Here is a 21,826-nt window from a genome sequence, read left to right as displayed (position 1 = left end):
TACTGCAAGCTTTCACACTTTAGACTAAAATTTCCAGAGGAAGAAAACTGTAAACAACAGGATGTTAAAATGAGACTCTCACTGGCTTGGTTTCAGCCAAGCTCCCTAAAGCAGCGAGCAACACAATAATGTCAACCATACCCCAGATGATAAAGGGGGGGGTCTTCCCTTGTAGGGCATGGCCCTCCCGTGCATGACATGTTAAGAGAATCGGAAAGTTTTGCCAGCATTAGCCAATTAACCTGCACTTACTTTTTCAAGACTGAATTTGAATGGTCTATATGGGAAGGTTTTTGGTGAGAATTTTCAGTATGCTGGACATCCATACCCCACTAACAGGAAAATAATGGGTTTCAAGTCAGAGAAGGAGAGTTTGAAGAGAACCACATGCAAAGCTTATGGTTTGGGGACCAGTGTCGGATTCTTGCCAAGGGACAGCTAGAGATGAGAGAACACGGCTGGAGTAGCTCTTGCCTCAGAGTGGAGTGAAGGCGGGGTGCTTTGGGGCTCAGCTGTATTTCCACCGCATTCTTACATGAACTGGATTTGAAGGTGGCTGGCCCAGGGTTTGCTTAAGCATAATTCTTCCCAAGAGGCCTGCCTAGAGGGGCAGAGGGAGTGGACCCTGGAGGCCCAGGGTCATGAGCAACCAGTGGGGGGAGCACATTGTCTCCATCAGGAGTTGTTAGACCTCTGAGGAGTCTGCAAAAGCTCACAGTGAAAGAAAGCATCTGCCATCTGGAGGGACCAGCCGCAGGGTCACAGCAGGCCGCTGTCTCTTTGTCCCAAACCCCTCTGCCCAGGCCACAGCCTGGTGGGGCTTCACAGGCAGCTCATAAGTGGCAAAGCCAGGAGGAGGGGGAGGGAGATTGAAAATGGACCCTACCCTCTATCTTGTGTCCTGGCTTGGGCCCGGCCCAAACTAGAGAAAGAAAGAAGTCTTAATTGGGTAAAATAGAGACTTCTGATTTTTATGCTGGACTGGATGAGAATTATGTGATTATCAAACCGATTTACTTTTTAATGTCCAGACAAGGGGCTTTTCATTTACTCTCTAAAAATGATTGGGAAAGCCATAGGGGATGCCCGTGATTCCGTCCTCAGGCAAGGAAAAATTAGACCATGGAGTGGTCTGAAAGGACAGGGGAAGAAAGAATAAAGTTATTTTATGCTTATACTTTGCCAAGTCCAGCTCGTTCAACAAAATGACTACGAGTGTTTATGAAAAGAAGGAAGGGTGGGTCCTGCTGCCAGGAACCTGCCTCTGGCCACAGAAGACCCATGGATAGCCAAAGATAAGAGTCTCCCAGGGAAGATCCTAGAGTAAAATGATTCCTGCCCCATGGCTCAGGCCCTATAGACGACACAGGGAACACCAGTTCCAACAGCTGCTGAGGGCATTTGTCTCCTTGAATGAGAAGAATTCCAGCTTCCAGGAAGGCCAGGCCTCTCTTTACCTAGTACAAAGCCCACATCTGTGGGTTTTTTTAAAAAAATTTTATTTATTTATGATAGTCAGAGAGAGAGAGAGGCAGAGGGAGAAGCAGGCTCCATGCACCGGGAGCCCGACGTGGGATTTGATCCCGGGTCTCCAGGATCGCGCCCTGGGCCAAAGGCAGGTGCTAAACCGCTGCGCCACCCAGGGATCCCACATCTGTGTTTTCAACAGTGTTTCCCCAAAGCATGACATCCACAGGATGGGAATAGGTATTAAGAAGGGAGAGAGGGTTCCATGGTCAAAAAGTTTGAAAAATGCTGAGTTTAAACAAAGCTAAACAGTTGTTTTCCCTGCAGGACTTCTCAGAGCCTTTAATATGCTGAAGTATACTGGTCATGTTTCTCGAAAAAGAGACCATGGTGTACAACATCTCCTGTAGCTTCTTTTATTGAAGAACACTTTTCTTCATTTCAGGGAATACACCTTGGGGAACACTGATCTAGAGAGTTCTACTCAGAAACAGCAGTAACCAGGTGACCCACAGCTGCTGGAGAGTATAGCTTACAGTCCTGGGGGGTTGGGGCAACAACAGTATTTTTGGCACCCTTCTGGTTCTTTCCTAGCCCTCTTGAGGTATCTGCTTTTCCCGCCCACCTCTGATGTTATCCTGCCAGCCTCCCCCTGGCTCCATGAATTACCTCTGAGTTTTGTCCCTTAACACTATACCCACCCTAGCTTTGATGGATTGTTCTCTGAAAAAAGCTCTGTGTCTTTGTGTCCTGGATGTCTACTCCAGCTTGCTAGGGCTTGCAAAGCTTTGAACTAGGAGAAATTCCATTTCCCCAAATATCACATGTTTATGCAAGATATGTTGCTGGGAAATTCAAGCTCTAGGGAGTAATCTAAGATTTTATGTTAAGTCCTCACTTAAACATTTCCATGTCCCCTTATTCTACCCCCCACCCCCATCCCTGAGCCACATGTCTGGCCCTGATTACCTCCTAAGCCTTATTTTCTGTCCCTCTAACACTGTTCCCTGAGCTCTAGCGACATTTCTCTATTTGAACTGCTTGCAAGCACTTGCTCTTTTCTCTCCCTCCTGTTTTTTTCCCTCTCTGCCTCTCTCTGCATTTCTCTGCTTTGGGACATGCTCTTCCCTCCTCCTCTTTTTTTGGAGACCTCTTACCTATTCCTCATGTCTCACCTTGCACCACCCTAACCGAATTAAGGACCTCTCCTCTGTGTTACAACCACTCTCTGGTTACTCCGATAACTCGCATCCCTGTCTACAATCACCTAGTTTGTATTTTTTTCTAGGCTATAAACTCCTTGAAGGCAGGAATTAGGTCTTATTCACTGCCTCGTTGGGTCTGGCACATCGAAGGCATATAGTAAGCACATATAGGGGTAACCATTTAATTGGATGTAAGCAGAAAACAACTTTATTCTTTTTTTAAAATCCATTCCTTTGAAAGTTTCCTGAAGGGGCACCTGGGTGGCTTAGTGGTTGAGTGTCTGCCTTTTGGCTCAAGGCGTGATCCCAGGGTCCTGGGATCAAGTCCCACATCAAGCTCTCCATGAGGAGCCAGCTTCTCCCTCTGCCTATGTCTCTGCCTCTATGTCTCTCATGAATAAATAAATAAATAATTAAAAAAATTAAAAATAGGTTTCCTGAAGAATCATCCTTCCCCATCCCTAAATATTTAGCAAATGATAGAACTTCTTTGTCTGTTGGAATAAAAAATAGTTCCTGGATCACTGGCCTAGAATCCAATCCACTCTGATCACATAAGTCTGGTCTAAAACATAGTAATATAATATCAAAACTGTAAAATTATCTGATATTGAAACTTCTCTAGTTTTTCACTGAGGCCTCCTGCAGCTTGGCGGCCCAGAGTTGGAAATAAAGGAGCATGGTTGGTTCATCTGTTCTCCTCACTCACTGTCTCCCTTAAAGAGACTATGTTTCCACACCAGCTTCCAACCTCATCTCTTCCTTTCTTTTGCTCCCCAAGAGAAGGCCCAGACCCAGGGGAGAGGATATTAGTTGGAAAAGACCATAGTCTTCAGTGGCTGAAGAAGTTGTGCCTGGCCCTGGTGTCCTCCGGGACATGTACTTGCCTATGGCTCCAGTTGTGAGCACTCTTTCAGATTCCTTTGAGATTCCCCTACAGGCACCTCTAACATTATATATATCTTAGCGATCCATTGCTATGTAATGAATTACCCCAAACCTTAGTGGCTTAAAGCTATAAATGTTTATTATCTCACACAGTTTCTGTGGGTCAGGAATTCAGTTGCAGCTTAACCAGATGATTCTCACTCAGGATCTCTTATGAGGCTACAGTATGATGTTGGTAGGGGCCACAGTTATCTGAAGGCTAGACTGGGGCTGGAAGATGCACTTCTCAGGGGGCTCTCATAGACTTCATCTTCAAATACCATCACTTTGGGGTTAGGGTTTCAAAATATGAATTTTGGAGAGGCACAGTTCAGTCCTTAGCAATCTCACAGACCACCCCTGATATGACATGGCAGGGGCAGTGCATGAGAGTATGAATACCAGGAGGCAGGGATCATCAAGGGCTGTCTTGGAGGCTAGCTTCCACAAAGGCAAATCCTGTCCTCCAGCTAGTCCTTATGTCCTCTAGCTCAGCTCCTGGACTTCTGGAAGCACGCCACCCCAACCCTCTGTCAGAGGCTCTCTGCCCTTCTGAGAGACCTCTTGGTGAGATTCATTACTTCAATCTCTGGCTGGGTCATTTCTAGAGGACCCCACGTCATCCCTAGGAAATATGCATCTTTACTGTGTGGGGTTTAGAAGTGTAATGCACTCCCAGAGCCGTGCCCCCTCCTCCTGGTTCTGTCAGAATAAGCCAAATTTGCCTTTAGTTTTCTCAGGTGTGTTTTCCAGACCAGGTCCTGAATCTCCAGCTCTAGGGAAATATGTCAAGCTCTTTGAGTGTTTCTCTTGAACCTCTATTCTCACTTACTTTAAGGTAAAGAAGAGAACCCATTGATCTTCTCCTTTGGAGAGGGTATTGGAAATTTACTGTACACTGGAAAAATTCTCCCAAATATCCCACTTTCTTTCATTGTCTTCTAACATGACTCTTTTATAACCTGGGATGGATGAATTCCAGTTTCTGGATCTCTCTGCCTGCCCTACAGACATGGTTATGGCAGACACTTTTGGTGCCCTGTCCTTGGCCCTTGTGTTTGACCACCCATGGTCCTTTGAAAAGTGCCTGTGACTCTTTGCCTGGGGGAATGTGGTCAGCCTGGGCATGGGGAAAGCCAGCATGCCTGGAAGTTAACACCCTCCAGAGCAGCTATCAACTAATGACAAATGGGAGTTGGTGATTGTATTACCTGGCTTCCTTGGATGGGACATCTCAGAGTCACGATCTATACTGTCTCTCAGAAATCTCCAGTGGGAGACTTCTCCAGTAGCTGAGCAGTGGTAACCTGCTTATTAATGCACCCAAAATTCACTTACTCTTCTCTGTGTCACTTTCTCACTCCTATTGACACTTCCTGGAATTAACTCCCAAATAAACTATATCCTCCATGTCTGCAATAGGAAGACCCCGGTTGGAACCAGCTGTGCAGGACCTTGTCTATGGTTTAATCTTCTGCTGTTGCCATCTTGAAATTATTTAGAATTTTTAAACAAAGCACCTCACATTTTCACTTTTGACTGGGCCCCAAAGATTGTGGAGTCATTCTTGACCCTAACCTAAGACAGTGGTCCAGCACTTCCATTTAGGATTGGGGCACTTAGTACTGTATTATGCATGGCCTTTGGGATTCTAGTTCATCATTCTATTATAAATGCACAGTTGAGAATTCGGAGAGCAACTGAGTTTTACTGTTTGGTAAGGTGTTACTCTCGATTTTGTGTTAGGTGATTTCCATTTGTTATCATATACCTTGGACTATGATTATTATTCCTTAAAGCTCAAGAGAAAGCTTATTATATTGTAATGTGTTTTCATTAGTGTTTCGCTAAGCCTATCCTCGTCATTGCAATTCCACAGACTTATTTCCCTGCAGAAAAGTTTCCATGGCTTCTTATCACTCTTCTCAGCTTTTTCAATCAATTCCTAAATGTGCGGAGGCGTTTCATGTGGGAATAGTTGGTTCAGACTCTTCTGTTTCTCATCATATTTGTATTAATATAGACTCTCGATACATAAAAATCTGTTCTCATGATGAAGTGATTAAAAGAAACGTGAGACACTGTTTCTGTGGAGCTCGGCCCACTCCGAGAGACAAAATGTATGGTTTAAAATTCAGACTTAAGCAAAAAGAGTGACTCCTTCTCATTTGTTGGTGGTTGTTCAACAAAGTTCTGCAGGGGAGCTTGTATCTGGGGCTCATGGGGGCAGGAACACCTGGCTCCAACAGACTAGATCTGGCCACTCGCCGCTGACAAAATCTGAAAGCAGAGAAATGAGTTGGTGGTGGGATTAGAAAGGAATTTATTTCAGTAAGGCCACCACGCTCAAGACAGCAGACTGGTGTCTCAAAGTGCTAAAAATCCTTTGGGTTTTAAATAAGGAAAATATAGGACAAAGGTCAGTGGGTACTTGCAGGTGGGCAGGAAGGGTCAGGTCACCGCTTGTCAGGGGCAGTGTCCTGCTGACGTCAGGTCAGTCCTTAGTGCTTGAGGGGTAGTTTTGGTTCTCATCATGGGATGCTTTGCTGCAGGTCTTTTCCCCAAGTTGGGGGATAAGCTGGAAAGAACATAATTGATGGGGAAGTACAGATAGAGGTCAAAGTGGAAGTAGTTGAAGCCTCTTTCAGGCTGACAGGGAATCCCCACTCTCAGAGTCAAAACACCTATTCCAGAAACCTTCCCAGTTTCCAGATATGACATCAACCTAGAGATTTACTCCTTTGCTCTCACCCCACATTAATCAAAGATGATCATTTCAGCCATTCCAGCTAAAAATATCCTCTCGCAGAATGTCTAAATATTAAGAAATTATCAAAAGCAGGAGGAAAGTGGAATTTGAACTCTTGACACTTGAAATGGGGGGGAAAAGGTAATTTTGACATGAGAGGGAAAGACAGACCTCTCAGGTAATTTCTAGTGAACGTGGGGGTGAGGAAAAGCATGAGGAACAATAGCCAAAAATACCCTTGGGAAAGTAATGTCTTTGGAAAAATCTGCTGAAAAATAGCTTGCTGATGTAGCCATATGGAAAAGGTTGGTGGGGCCTCTATGATAGATGCAGATTCATTCTTTCGGTCTGAACGCTCTGTTATTTCTGCTCATGCTATCTGCTGTACCAGCCCCCTTCAGCTGGTCACTCCTACTCGCTCCCCTCTAAGCCTCCGTGTAGACACAATTTCCTCCAGGAAGCCTTCCCCACCCTCTCCAGCTGCCCAGTCCTGGGTTGGGCCTCTACGATTAATCATCGCTGCACGGTGTTCCCCAAACTCATTGTCCATATGTCTGACTACAAAAACAGACTGTCTGGTGATCTGCTTCCCCCCACTGGATTATAAGCTCCTTGGGAGCAGGTGTGCAATGCCTTATTCACCTTCAACTTTGGCACCTAGTTGCAGCTTCTTACCAAACCTTTTCAGGATGACCACCTGACTGGCTTACTGCCTGGAAGAGCACAGGATCCCCTTCCCCAGAATCATGGCCACCTGAGCCTCTCCAGGGTGGAGGATGTAAGGGAAGAGGCAAGGGCTTCACAAACAGCTCAGAAAGTAGAAGCCTTCCTCGTGAATGAAAATAGCAGCTGGTCAAAGCCCAAGTGTGAGCTGAAAGAGAACATTTGCTATCAGACCACACCCTTGGACTTGGCTCCCTTCTTCCTTATATGAGGCTGTGCCACTCCCTTTTGTCATGTCACACCCCAGAAGGAGGCATTTGCTTCTATTTTAAATGAGGGAAGATGCAGGGGCCCCCAGGGTCTTTGAGCCTTCTATTGAGTAAAGGGCTTTAATTATAGATATACTGGTGTCTTGATATAATGGACTGAAAGGAAAAGCAGACCTGAGTGTAAATATGAAGCAGCTACCTGACTTCCATCAGTTATCCTCCTCTAGGCTCCAGGGATATGAAAAAGTGGACAGATTCTGGGATTGGACACATGGATGGGCTTTTGCTTAGAACTGAAGTTCTAGTTTTCTTGGAGTTCTTGGAAAAGTCACCTAACCTCTCTCAGTCTCTCACTGATCAACTTTAAAGTTGAGATTCTAGGGATCCCTGGGTGGCACAGCAGTTTGGTGCCTGCCTTTGGCCCAGGGCGCGATCCTGGAGACCGGGGTTCGAATCCCACGTCAGGCTCCCAGTGCATGGAGCCTGCTTCTCCCTCTGCCTATGTCTCTGCCTCTCTCTCTCTCTCTCTGTGTGTGTGTGTGACTATCATAAATAAATAAAAATTAAAAAAAATAAAAATAAAAAAAATAAAGTTGAGATTCTAATAAACCTAATTTTATAATATGATCGGGAAGTTTAAATGACATCACTTAGGGGCACCTGGGTGGCTCAGTCGGTTAAGCATCTGCCTTTGGCTCAGGTCATGATCTCAGGGTTCTGGGATGGAGCCCAACATCGGGCTCCCTGCTCAGTGGGGAGCCAGCTTCTCCCTCTCTCTCACCTCCCTCTGTGTGCCCCCCCCTCTTTCTCAAATAAATATATAAATATACTTTTTAAAAATGACACTTATATACAAGGTCCTTAAAAGGAGATCATTAATAAATATGTTCCCTCCTTTGCCTCTAAAAAATCTTGTTTAGCATAAGATCATTCACTCTGAGGTTAGCTCTGACAACCCACCTCTGAAGATTATTTTTCGTCCTTGGTGGCTAAAGAATCACTCAAGACCAGTGTTCAAAGGCAGCTTCCTAGCCCATCTCCAGAATTCCTGGTGCAGTGGGTCTGGGTTACAAGAAGTTTCATTTCTAACAGTTGCCCCAAGTCATTTTGAGTCAACCGGATGATTGTCCACACTTCTAGACACATGATTTGAAAACTTTTTGGGTGCCTGGGTGGCTAAGCAACTAAGTGTCTGCCTTCGACTCAGGTCATGATCCCGGGGTCTTGAGATCGACCCCCTCATCAGGCTCCCCGCAGGGATCTTGCTTCTCCCTCTGCCTATGTCTCTGCCTCTCTCTGTGTCTCTCATGAATAAATACATAAAATCTTAAAAACAGAAAAACCCAAACTGCAGTCTCTCTCTTTTTTTAATCTTAGCACTAAGATGATTACTACTTTCCTTTTATCTGTAGCGGTCTGAAGAAAAGCCCCTTTAAGCCAATTATTGAATTATATTGTCTGTCTGGGGAAGTTGTGAGAAAGGCAGACAATAAACTGAGGAAGGCGATGGAAGTGATGTGGCGATGGGGAAAATTTCATCAGGCTGCAGAGCATGCTGTCCAGACTCTTGAGGAGTGGAGACACAGAGCTGATGGCCTCCATGGGAAGCGGGAGGCAGGGAACTAATGAAGCCAGAGGGCTAGCTGCTCATATCAAGCCAGCACTTGGGAATATGGCTCTGTTCTCTTACATTATTATTATTATTATTAGGATTTTTTTATTTTATTTTATCAGGATGAGGACCTGAACAGAAAGGCAGAGGCTCAACCACTGAGCCACCCAGGTGCCCCTGTTCTCTTATTTCAAGGACTACAAATTCCCTCTCCATCGACCCATTCAAATGTAAGCATCAGTATTCAGACATGCTCCCAAATCGAATACAAAAGACTTTGCTACCAGTGGTTTGGGGCTGTCCAGTCCCTGTGGCTTCATTAAAATGGAAATGAGAGAGAGGAGTAGACATCTGCTTGGCCCACCTCTTGCAAAACCCCCACTGAGGCCAGCAGTAGTACATCTTTGGGCTGCCTCTGCTTCCCTGGCACTCAGCAGGGAAGGTTGCCAAAGAACACCTGGTGGGGGCTCCCAGAAAAGCTGATAATGCACCAGGTGTGGGCTGTTTTGGGAACTTCGCTCCCGATGCTCATTTCCCACCCTACCCCCTCTTTTGAACATCATTGGAATTTAGAATTCACTACCCTTTAAAGAAATGCAATCCGGCGCATTCAGATAGCTTCCTCCTCTCTGTCCTGTCACCGAGTCGTGGGGTCTGAAGAGCAAGTGGCTTTCTTGGCTCTATGTCTATACAGCAAACTTTTTTTTTTGTAACTGTAGTAAAATATGCATAATATTCAATTTACCACCTCAACCATTTTTTTAAAAAAATATTTTATTTATTTATTCATGAAACACACAGAGAGAAGCAGAGACACGGGCAGAGGGAGAAACAGGATCCCTGTGATGAGCCTGATGCAGAACTCCATCCCAGGACTCTGGGATCATGACTTGAGCCAAAGGCAGACACTCAACCACTGAGTCACCCAGGTGTCCTCCATCTCAACCATTTTTAAGTGTGTAGTTTGGAAGTGTTATGTCTGTTCATTGTTGTGCACCCAGAACTCTTTTTTATCTTGCAAAACTAAAATGATACACCTTAAACGACTCCTCAGTACCTGCTCCAGCACCTGGCCACCCCCACTCCTTCCATGTCTATGGATTGGGCTGCTGTAGGTACTTGATGCTCAAGTAGAACCATAACAGTATTTGCTTTTTATTGACTGGCTTATTTTACTAGCATGATATCCTCAAGGTTCATGCACATTGTAGCGAGTGTCAGAATTTCCTTCCAGTGTTAAGGCTGAGCTGTATTTCACACATGGGTATGTCACACATTGTTTATCCATTTGTCTGTCAATGGACACTTGAGTTGTTTCCACCTTTTGGCTATTGAGAATAATGCTGCTATGTACATTGGTGGACAGATACCTCTTCAAGACCTTGTTTTCAATTCTTTAGGGTATCCACTCAGAAGTGGCATTGCTGGGTCATGTGGTAATTCCAGTTTTAATTTTTGAAGGAACTACCATAGGTGTTTCCCATGGCAGGTGTGCCATTTTATGTTCCCATCAGCAGGGCACAAGGGCTCCAGTTTCTCCTTGTTCTGACAACACTTGTGATTTTCTATTTTTTTTTTTTTTGATAGGAAAAAAAACAGAGGATTAGAAGTGGCCCTCCTAATGGGTGTGAGGTAGCATACAATTGTGGTTTTGATTTGCATTTTCCTAATGACTAGTGATGCTGAGCATCATTTCATGTGCTTGCTGGCCATTTATATATCTTTTTCAGAGAAACTCAGCAAACCTTTTCAGTCATCTGTGGGTTGCCTAACCACTAACCATTTCCTCTCATCCTTCTAGCTGACCTCTGATGTCGTTTCTCCTGATGTGGTACAGGATTAAGTCCTAATTTACTGAAGTTAGTGGTTCTCAATCCTGGCTGCACATCAGAGTTACTGGGGGTAACTTTATAAAACACCCATCCCTAGGCCTCCCCTCCAGACCAATTAAATTAGAATATCTGGAGGTACCCCTGGTTATTGGTATTTGTAGAAGTTTCCTGACTAGCCTCAGATATTCAAATATGCTGCCAGTACTATGAAGCATGATTCTAAAACCTGCATGATGTTCCCATTCCTCTTGTCAGTGATTGGGTTAGAACTGGTTATAAGTCTGGGTTCTGGTCAACGTGATATGATGGCTTCTAGGGAAGAGTTATTTTTTCCTAAAATGAGACAGGAGACAAAGTGGGCAGTAGGATGGAATGGTTTCTCCTCTCTCCTTGAGTATGACTCTTAAAACTAGGGTGGTCCTCCCTAAATTGTGATAGAAGCGGGCCTGAGGGTGTCTGAAAGGAAGGTGGAACAGAACATGGGTAGCTGATGATGTTGAGCTCTGATTTGACTTATCCTGGAGCCTGCTTACTTCTGGGATTCTGATGTAGGATAACAAATACCCTTCCTACTTAAGCTGTATTGAGTTGGGTTTTCTGTTGCTTACAGTAGTAGAAAGCATCCCAATGTTAAACTTACATTGGGCTGGGAGTTTCAGGAAGGCATAGGGCTATCTTTATGGAGTATCTGTTATAACAGAAAAAAGGAACAGAGACATTGTCTTGAACAGACTTACACTCTGGACTCTCATGCGGAAGGTCTGAAGCTCTACTGCCTAAGATTTTAGGTTTCTCAGATCCCTGGTGAGTTGGGCAAGCTATATAATCAATAGCCAGACTGAGATGGGAGGCACTCAGCTTAAATCCTGTCTCTGCCTCATCTTGCGCTGTGGTCAGGGCTAAGTCCTTAAATCTGGGTCAGTTAACATGAGAAGGGAAAGAAGTTGTATTCGTGAGAACATTCTGAGTCCAAACCACATAAGTCTTTAGAGATTAAATTTCACACCTTGGTGTGATACCTGAGTGCAAACAAGTAACTTATTTAAATTAATGGCCAGGAAGGTAGAACTTATCAAGTTACATGATTCTCAGGTTTAGAACAGGAGTAACCTTTTCTAGATTCTTCTTTCCTGGATCTAAGTGTTATCAGGTCAGGCATCATTTCTGCTACAGTTTCCAGCAATTATATCTGTGGGTGTGGCTAATGAGGATGTCAGCATGCAGTAAGTCCCAAAGACAAGGCTGAGTGAGGGGATCTATAAGGTATTGCGTTGGCTGGTCACTGTCCTCTGCCTGTGTGCCAACTAGAGCTTATAGTCATGACTGACAAACCCATGGCAACACTAAAATGTTTAAAAATGACAAATGACCAGCTGCTACCTAACAGCACTGTGTGACAAGAGTCAGCCACAGGAAGGTCTGGTTCAATATAAGGCAACAAAAACAGTATGCATGTCTCTAGGAAAGCCATTGAAGGGGAAAATACTAAAAACGTACTTACCATCAATTTTTCAGAATCTACTTTAAGATTTTTTTTAAAGATTTTATTTATTTATTTATTTATTTATTTATTTATTTATTTATTTATTTATTTATTTATGAGAGACACACACAGAGAGAGAGGCAGAGACACAGGCAGAGGGAGAAGCAGGCCCTATGCGGGGAGCCCTACGTGGGACACTATCCTGGGTCTTCAGGATCAGGCCCTGGGCTGAAGGCGGCGCTAAACCACTGAGCCATCCGGGCTGCCCAACTTTAAGATTTATTTTCGTGGATAGTATCAAACTTTGAAATGAACACTGGTGATGATAAAGTGTTTCCAGATCGCCAGTACCTGTATTGATTTGGGTTTCATTCAGATCAATAATTCACACCTGGCCTTTGAAATTGCCTGTTTGTCTTCGTGGTCTCTGTAGTGAAGCCAAAGGGCTGCATTAGTATTCCTGAAAACTCCTCAAAAGAGAAATTTGCATAAAATGCATCTCAGTTTCAGAAGAATGTGGAAAATGTTAGGGAAAAAATGTGAGGAGAAGTCATGGGGAGTTCATTTAATTGGATCAGCATTAATGTTGGTTCAAACACTGCCTCACCTACAGAAGAAGCACAGTGATGCTCCCAACTCTCTCATTAGATCTGTGAAGAACCTTGAAAATAAGGGAGTTATGAGTGTGAAAATCATAAATGAAGAATTATCCCACTCATTTGCCAAATATATTCAGAATTACAGCTGCAGTCTTGAGGACAGAACAAGGCAAATGGAGAAGACACAGAACACTTTAAAAAGATAAAAGAATCCTACTCAGTGACACTAGCTGCAGATATTCCTAAAGGCAGTGGGTTCTTTCTGGTCAAAATAGAAATGCCATCCTGGACAGAGCAGTGCCTTGTCAAGAGAAAAAGGCTAAATGCTGAGCTGGGATTGGCTTGGCTGTGAGGTACTGGAAATTAGGATAGAAGCTTCTGATGGCTGGGAAGTTGCAGAGATATTTCACCACCATCTTTGTGTCTGGAAGGATGAGTAGACTCCTCAAGGGACAGAGGCTTTGTGGCACTCTTGGGCAAGCTCTTGAAGGCATCTGTATGGGGTACTCTTTCCTACAAGCCCACCTTGGAGTGTGGAAATCCTGAGCTGTGATTAAGTCAGGGGATGAGTTCCGCCTAAATCTGCCAGAGACATTGCCCCACCATATCTCTTTACCCCCAAAATAAAGGCCAACACAAAGAATCTGAGAAAGACAGCTACCCCAGAGAAGCAGCCAAGTTTAGAAACTTGCAGAATGGGGGGGTGGGGGCGGCGCCTGAGGGAGTATGTAAGTCTTGATCTCAGGGTCGTGAGTTGGAGCCCCATATTGGGTGTAGAGATTACTTAGATAAATATTAAAAAAAAAAAAAAAAAAAAAAAAAAAAAAAACAAGAAGAGGGACGCCTGGGTGGTTCAGTGGTGGAGCATCTGCCTTCAGCTCAGGGTGTGATCCTAGGGTCCTGGGATCAAATCCTGCATTAGGCTCCCTGCAGGGAGCCTCTTTCTCACTCTGCCTATGTCTCTGCCTCTCTCTGTGTGTCTCTCATGAATAAAGAAATAAAATCTTTAAAAACAAAAAACAGGGATCCCTGGGTGGCGCAGCGGTTTGGCGCCTGCCTTTGGCCCAGGGCGCGATCCTGGAGATCCGGGATCAAATCCCACGTCGGACTCCCGGTGCACGGAGCCTGCTTCTCCCTCTGCCTATGTCTCTGCGCCTCTCTCTCTCTCTCTGTGACTATCATAAATAAATAAATCTTAAAAATTAAAAGTGATATTAAAAAAAACAAAAACAAAAACAAAAAACAAGGAGAAACTTACAGACAAGGAAGGATGGGAGGAAGCATGAGAATTGAAAGTAAGAATTAAAAACTGGGGCCTGAGAATAAAGAACACCAAAAAAAGAGGGGCATAATTAATCACGCAGAAGGTTAGCTGTTCAGCTTTGGAAAAAAATGTGAAAATTCATGTCTTTAATACAGCATTTCCCTCAACACTAGACCTGTGATCAGATAAGTTTGGAAAACAGTGTCCTATCTAACCACCCCATATTTTCCCATTTATAATGCAAAGTAACTTATTAATGGCTCTGAGAACCCTTTTCTCCACACTACCCTAGTCTGATAGCATCCTGTAGGGCTAGCATCCTACACTATGTCTTTGCTATATGCTGCTGTAGAAGATTAAGTTAACATAGCAGCCCCATGTAAAGCATTTATTTATCAGGAAGAAGAATGCTATGATGGGAAAACCAAACTAGGTTAAGAGTCAGGAGAGCTGACATCAGCTGATGGCTGTCTCCAGTTTCTGCATATCTATGGAGGGAAAAAAATGCTGTGTGCAGCTCATATTGCTGAAAATCCAAAATCAGAGAGAATTCAAATGGCAGCAAAATTCAGAATTCTGGGTTTTCTCCTAAGATGAATCACTTGTCTACATTACTTAGCCTCTCCAGGCATCAATTTACCCATTTAGAAAGTAAAAGAGCTGGACATCAAGATCTCTATGATCCACCAGGCTTGAAAACCTTACGCATCAAAGGAGATCTGATAATCCAAAAAATCCTTTCAACTGGTACCGGCTGACTCTCCTCCCACTTGTCAAAAAAGTCAAACACGTTACTAGTAGTTGGACGTCCCACTCAAAACTTAAGGAGAAAAAATAATTTTCTTCTGTTGTGGAACTCTGAGCACAGACTGAAAACCAGCTTCATGCTGCCTTAACATAGCTGTGATGATTTCTAGAAGCGTCTGCCTCAGATTATCTTAAGGCTCCCGTAGGTGAAAGTCGCAGATACCTAGTTCAAACTTATTTAAAGAGAATGAGGAATTTACCAGCTTAGATAAGTAGGACATCCAGAGTCACATCTAGCTGAGGGAACAGAAAAATTGTGGAACCCACACAGTGTTACAACAAATGTTGTGTTCCTCAGTCTTGGCTCTCTGTTCTTTTCTATAGGCTTTGTCATCAGGCAGGCTCTCTCCACATGGGAACAAAGATAGCTTTCTACAGGTCCAAGCTTCCCAGTCATGAACTTCTTTGCTTAAAAAAAGAGGTATTGCCTTACCCCAAATAGTTCAAGCAAAATAATAAGTGCTGTGGAAAACAGTATGTTTGTTCCTCGAAAAGTTGGAAATAATAGAAATACCATATAATCCAATAATTCCACTACTGGGTATTTACCCAAGAAAATGAAAACATTAACTCGAAAAGATATATGCACACCTACATTTATTGCAGCGGTATTTACAATAGCCAAGATCTGAAAGCTATGTAAATGTTTATCAATGGACAAATAGATAAGGAAGATATACATGTGTGTAGGAATATTATGCAGCCATAAAAAAGATTTGGGGTCTTGCCATTCGCAACAACATGTATGGACATTATGCTAAGTGAAATAAGTCAGACAGAGAAGACCAAATAACATGATTTCACTCATACATGGAATCTAAAAAACAAAAGAAACGAAAAAACAAACAAACAGAAAGCAGAATCAGACCTGTAAATGCAGAGAACAAAGGGATGGTTGCCAGAAGAAGGGGTTGGAGGGATGGGCAAAATGGGAGCAGGGGAGTGGGAGATACAGGCTTCCAGTTATGGAGTGAATGAGTCATAGGAATAAAAGGCAAAGTATAGGGAATTTAGTCAGTGATACTGTAACAGCACTGCATGGGGACAGATGGTAGCTGCACTTGTGGTGAACATAACCTAACGTATGGAAAAGCTAAATCACTATGTTGTACACCTGAAACTAATGTTACATTGTGTGTCAACTATACTCAAATTTAAACAAATTTGCTTGACTGGCTCATTCTATAGAGCATGTGACTCTTTTTTTTTTTTAAGGTTTTATTTATTTATTCATGAGAGACAGAGAGAAAGAGGCAGAGACAAGCAGGGGAAAAGCAGGCTCCCCAAGGGGATCCTGATGCGGGACTCGATCCTAGGACCCCAGAATCATGACCTGATCCAAAGGCAGATGCTCAATCACTGAGCCACCCAGGCATCCCAGCATATGACTCTTGATCTTGAGGTTGTAAGTTCCAGCCCTACATTGGGCACAAAGATTATTCAAAAATCTTTTAAAAAGGACGGAAGGAAGGAAGGAAGGAAGGAAGGAAGAAAGAAAGAAAGAAAGAAAGAAAGAAAGAAAGAAAAAAAGAAATCCATAAAGGTGATTTTAAAAATACCAACCATCGTGGGGCACGTGGGTGGCTCAGTCAATTAGGCATTTGCCTTTAGCTGGGGTCATGATCCAGGGGTCTTAGGATTAAGCCCCACTGGCTCCCTGCTTGGCAGGCAGTCTGTTTCTCCCTCTGTGTCTGCCACTCACCCTGCTTGTGTGCTCTCTCTCTCTCTCTCTCTCTCTTTCTCTCTGTGTATCAAGTAAATAAATAAAATCTCTAAAAAATGCCAACCATTGCATGCATGTTGTTAAAAATCACTTAAGATGAAATATATTAAAGCTAAAACTTTCAGACTATTGTAAAAAAATAGCAATAATGATTGCTAAGAATTATCGAACACTTACCATGTATCAAGTCCTGTCCAAATGCACATGTATAAACTTATTTAAGCCCCACAACTGGTTTAGAAAGTAGCTACTATGAAATATCCACTCTATGGACAAGGAAACAAAACTAGGAGAAATTAGTTTGCTTACTTTCTGTATGTGTGGTCTTGAACAAATTATTTGACCTATCTGTGCCTCAGTTTTCTTATCTGAAAAAATGTCAACAGCAACTATTCCCTAGGCTGTTGTGAGGATGACATGAAAGTACACAAGAACTGAAGGGTTGTACCCAACATGGAGTTACTGCAACCAACAAGAAGCTAATAATTCTTGGCACCATTTCTACTTGCTATTTTCTTACTCTCTGCCTGGTTTGCTGTCATGGTCCAACAAAATTCAACCTCGTACATTGATAGATCTCTAACAGCAATAGATAGGATAGAAAGTGTCACGATGGACCATAGCTATGGCTATAGAGTTGGAAACCCAAAGCCACAGGGCTAGGGTAAAGCTGAGACCGAAATGTAGTATCCACGTTGGGATGATGTAACTGAGGGAAAGAACAAAGTGAAGGCTCCCAATCTAGCTTAGGAGGGAGCCAATAATGAGGCCTATGCCCTGGACGGCAGACCCCAGGCACCAGACAGGAAAACCTTTAACTGGAAGCTTCTTATACCATTCCTGCTGGGGCAGGAGCCAGCTTCAGAGTGTGCCAGCAGTAGAGCTGCAGGTGGGAGCCCATTCTCCCCACAAGGGAGATGGTAATGAGTTAAGTTGGCTGGAAGAGAGAGTATGGAACCCAGGTGAAGGTCATATCCTGACAGGAAGCCTTTCATTGATGGTGATTACATGAAGAGATGGTGCTAAATATTATTCATAAATTATTTGGCAAGTTTTACAACAAAGATAGGATCTTATAGACACTTTCACACACAGCCTGGCAAATGATAACTTCTTAACTCAGTTGTGAAATATCCCGTCAACATATGATTGAAGGTGGTTTGCACTGGAGTGGGAGAAGCTGTTCTGGATTTCCTCCCCAAGTGATGGATGCCTGGAGTCAAAAGTAGTCTAAGGCTCCATGTTTCTTCTATGTTGTTCTTCAAAATTAATCAATGTTTCTGACCTCTTTTAACATACGGTTCCCAATCTGTTAAAACAGAGCTACTAAGTGAAACCTTGAAGTCTTTTTATCTTGAATATTTTTCCTCTACTTGGTCCCTGGTTTGGTGTGTGGAGCTATGCCACCTGAACTGCTGAAGCTCAGTAAGAGGAGGACTCAAGTAATGCCCTCCGTTCTAAGATGTCTGGCAAAGTCGTGATTCCTTGGTGCCTGTTGGCAGGTGCCATCAAGGGATGTCCAGAGCACGGCGTGGGATTGCAGGACACCTCCAACAAACATCTCTGAATTAGGGAAGTATTGGTGTCAACCTGACTCCTCCTCCCACAAAATCTATGGTTGCCATGATGATGAAAAGAACTAAATGCAGGAGAGGGTTATAAAGCACTGTAGGAAGTACTTTATTATAACATAAAAACGCTTTGTTCAAAAGGGCACTTTTTTAAAACCCATCCCTCCATCCACTTCCCCTTTGGTAGCCATCTATTCTTCATAATTATACAGTTCGTTCTCCATAGTTAAGAGTTAAGGGCACCTTGACCTAAGCAGATACTAATAAATTTACTACTGCACTATTTAGCTAAGTGGGAAAATATTCATAAATACCCTCAGATATTCTGAAACACCTGCCATTTCCTCTTTTTTATATTGTCCCAGAGACCCAGAGACTGGCTACAGCTACAGAGAGTAGATTCCAGTATTGGTAACACAGAGAATCAGTGCAGGCTTAAATCCAACTGTGTCCTTTTAATTTGTTTTGGAGGAAGCAAGCAGTATTTAGGGCATTGATCAGTCTGGAATTCCAGCATGATATCATCTCTTCCAATATGCCGTGCCTGCTGTGGCCATCTGGGGTTATCTCTCCCTCTTCAGGGTGCCTTAAGCATATTCTTATAGAGCACTAATGCTTCTGTACTATATTCTCCGGAGTATCTTGCCCATCTCCATACCAGATGATTAGTGCCTAAGAGCGTCTTTAGATTCCCATTGCTTAGCACATTGCTTAACATAGAGTGAGCACATGGGAAATATTTAGTAAGTAAATTCTTGCCAAAAAAAAAAAAAAGAAAAGTCAAAGAGATTTAAAAGTTTTGTGTTTTTATTATTTTATTTATTTATTTATTTATTTATTTACTTATTTTTAAAGATTTTATTTTATTTACTCATGAGAGATACAGAGAGAGAGAGAGAGAGAGAGAGAGGCAGAGACACAGGTAGAGGGAGAAGCAGGCTCCATGCAGGGAGCCCGATGCGGAACTCGATCCCGGGACTCCAGGATCATGCCCAGGCCAAAGGCAGATGTTAAACCGCTGAGCCACCCAAGGATCCCCTACTTTATATTTAATGTAGTTTTTAAATCTGTTCTTTCTTTTTTTTTTCCTTAAATATTTTATTTATTTATTTGAGAGAGAGAGAGAGAGAGAGAGAAAAAAAACACATGATCAGGGTGAGGGGCAAAGGGAGAAGGAGAAGCAGACTCTCCACTGAGCCCTACTTGGGGCTTAATCCCAGGACCCTGGGATCATAACCTGAGCTGAAGGCAGATGCTCAATCAACTGAGCCACCCAGGCGCCCCTAAAAGTTTTGTTTTTGTTGTTTTAATTGTTAGACTGCCTCTTCCAGTATGGTTGAGTAAGCTCCAACTAACCAATCTTTCTAGAGAAAATCATTTTAATCTCTGGACACACATACACAAACACCAAGAAACTTCCCTGGCCACAAGATTTCATGGTGAATTCTACCAAACATTTAAGAAGAAATAACATGAATATTATATCAATTCTTTCAGAAAATAAAGGTGGAAGGAACATTTCCCAACTTGTTTCATGAAGCCAGTCTAACCCCAGTGCCAAAACCTGCCAAAGACGTGACCAAAAAAAGATAGGCTGATGGGACACCTGGGTGGCTCAGCAGTTGGGCATCTGTCTGCCCAACTGGGCATGGTCCTGGAGCTCTGGGATCGAGTCCCACATCGGGTTTCCTGCATGGAGCCTGCTTCTCCCTCTGCCTCTGTCTCTGCCTCTGTCTCTGTGTCTCTCATGAATGAATAAATAAAACCTTTTAAAAAAAAGTTAGGCTGATAAAGTTCAGACATGATCAAAATGCATTTGGATATCCTCATGTGTACTTGTATAGACAGTGCTCCTAGCAAATTCAGTAAATTCATATAAAGTATTTCTTACTGATTTACCAAAAGAAAAATTGCTAATTTTAAGATTTATACTTTAGTGTCCACCAGAAGCCTTACAACCTCGTGGAAATTAAGTCCAAAATGTGATGGAATTGGCCCCCTGTTCCATCAATTTCACAGTGCGTCCAGCTACATCAATCAGTGGTTTGAAAATGGAAGTAAATTGCAGGGAGTTGTATATCTGGGGAGAAAGGTCACGTGGCTGAATCCTATTTTAGAGCATTTTGCTCATCAGAATGCAGAAATGGCTGATGTGAAGAAATTGGAGCAGGAGGCTCCTGTGATTCTCCATGATTACCATGCAGCTCCACCATCCAGCACGCAGCCCACAGCCCTGCTAACGTTCATTTTACATACTTATAGCAGATCTTTTTGCTTGGTCAGCAGTGGGGCTGACCTGCCCTTCTGACTGGCCAAAATGATATATCCCGAAAACATATGCTAACCTGAACTTTCCTGATGCTAATGCAAACTTTGATATGATCGAAAAGACTAGGAGCTGAATCAGAGCCTGCTTAAATTTGACTGTATGACATCTCAGTGCAGTATTTGGTCTCTTTAAGCTACCATACTTTCATTAGGAGACATGAGACCCCTGCTTTAGCCCAACACGTTCCTGCATCATTACTTTTCCTTCCTTCTCAGCTCACAGAGATTTTTTTTTTTAAATTTTTATTTATTTATGATAGTCACAGAGAGAGAGAGAGAGGCACAGAGACACAGGCAGAGGGAGAAGCAGGCTCCACGCACCGGGAGCCCAACGTGGGATTCGATCCCGGGTCTCCAGGATGGCGCCCTGGGCCAAAGGCAGGCGCCAAACCGCTGCGCCACCCGGGGATCCCCAAGCTCACCGAGATTGTAGGGCTTTGTCCCGGCTTCTGCTCACAGCCAGAGCCAGGCACATGGCCATACTGAATCCCAGAGGCTGGGAAACGCGGAGGGCAGATGGAGCATTTGGCGAGTGCCCTTCTCGATCCTTTTACCATGGCGCTTTTGCTCTTCATGTTTTGGGATCTCCAAAATTGAGCTTCCCCTGAACGCCACTTAAATGCACTTCGCAGAAGAGCTTGCAATTCATATGATACATTCACTGTGTTGCAAAATCGGGATCTATGAAGTGATTTCCAGGAATACTAATTCTGCAGCGATGAGTCAACTCAATTCAAACACAGTAACAGTCGTTTTCTCTAATTAAAAGTGATTAGATATCTTTATGCTCATTTGTGTTCTCCGAGCCTACTATGAATGTATGTTGCTTCTACGATTGGCAGGGGCGGTGGAGAGCCACAGCCGCCAAGAAGAGGGCCCAAGGCAGGAGGGAGGAATGGGAGAGAACTTTGGGCCCCAGTGTTTGGAAGGTGTGGGCTTTCACAGGCCACTTGTCTGCCACTCAGCCCTTGACTTTGGAAGTTCTTCCCTCATTTTAAGAGGGAAGCTCCCTGCCGGACCCTCCATGTCAGATCAGAGAGCTCCAGGGCATGGTGGGCCAGGCAGCTAAAGAATTTACATTCTCTGATTTCTGAAACTAATAAGCACGTTTCAGTTTTCTTTTACAAATGGGTCTAAGGGAAACACCAGAACTTGACTTTCTTCGCTCAGAGGCTTCCTAGGACCCAGTCAGCGCTCTCGCTCTTGCCATGTGAACGGGCCTCTCTCTGCATCGCAGAAGGCACCATGGGGTGGGTGGTGGGGCACTCACGAAGTGGCAGGACCATCCACATGGGATCCTGGAGCTCCGAAACTCAGGAGGGTGGCA

The sequence above is a fragment of the Nyctereutes procyonoides genome, unplaced genomic scaffold (genome assembly GCF_905146905.1).
Source record: "Nyctereutes procyonoides isolate TBG_1078 unplaced genomic scaffold, NYPRO_anot_genome, whole genome shotgun sequence".
In the NCBI taxonomy this organism is placed as follows: Eukaryota; Metazoa; Chordata; class Mammalia; order Carnivora; family Canidae; genus Nyctereutes; species Nyctereutes procyonoides.
Note: the sequence above shows the minus strand (reverse complement) of the source record.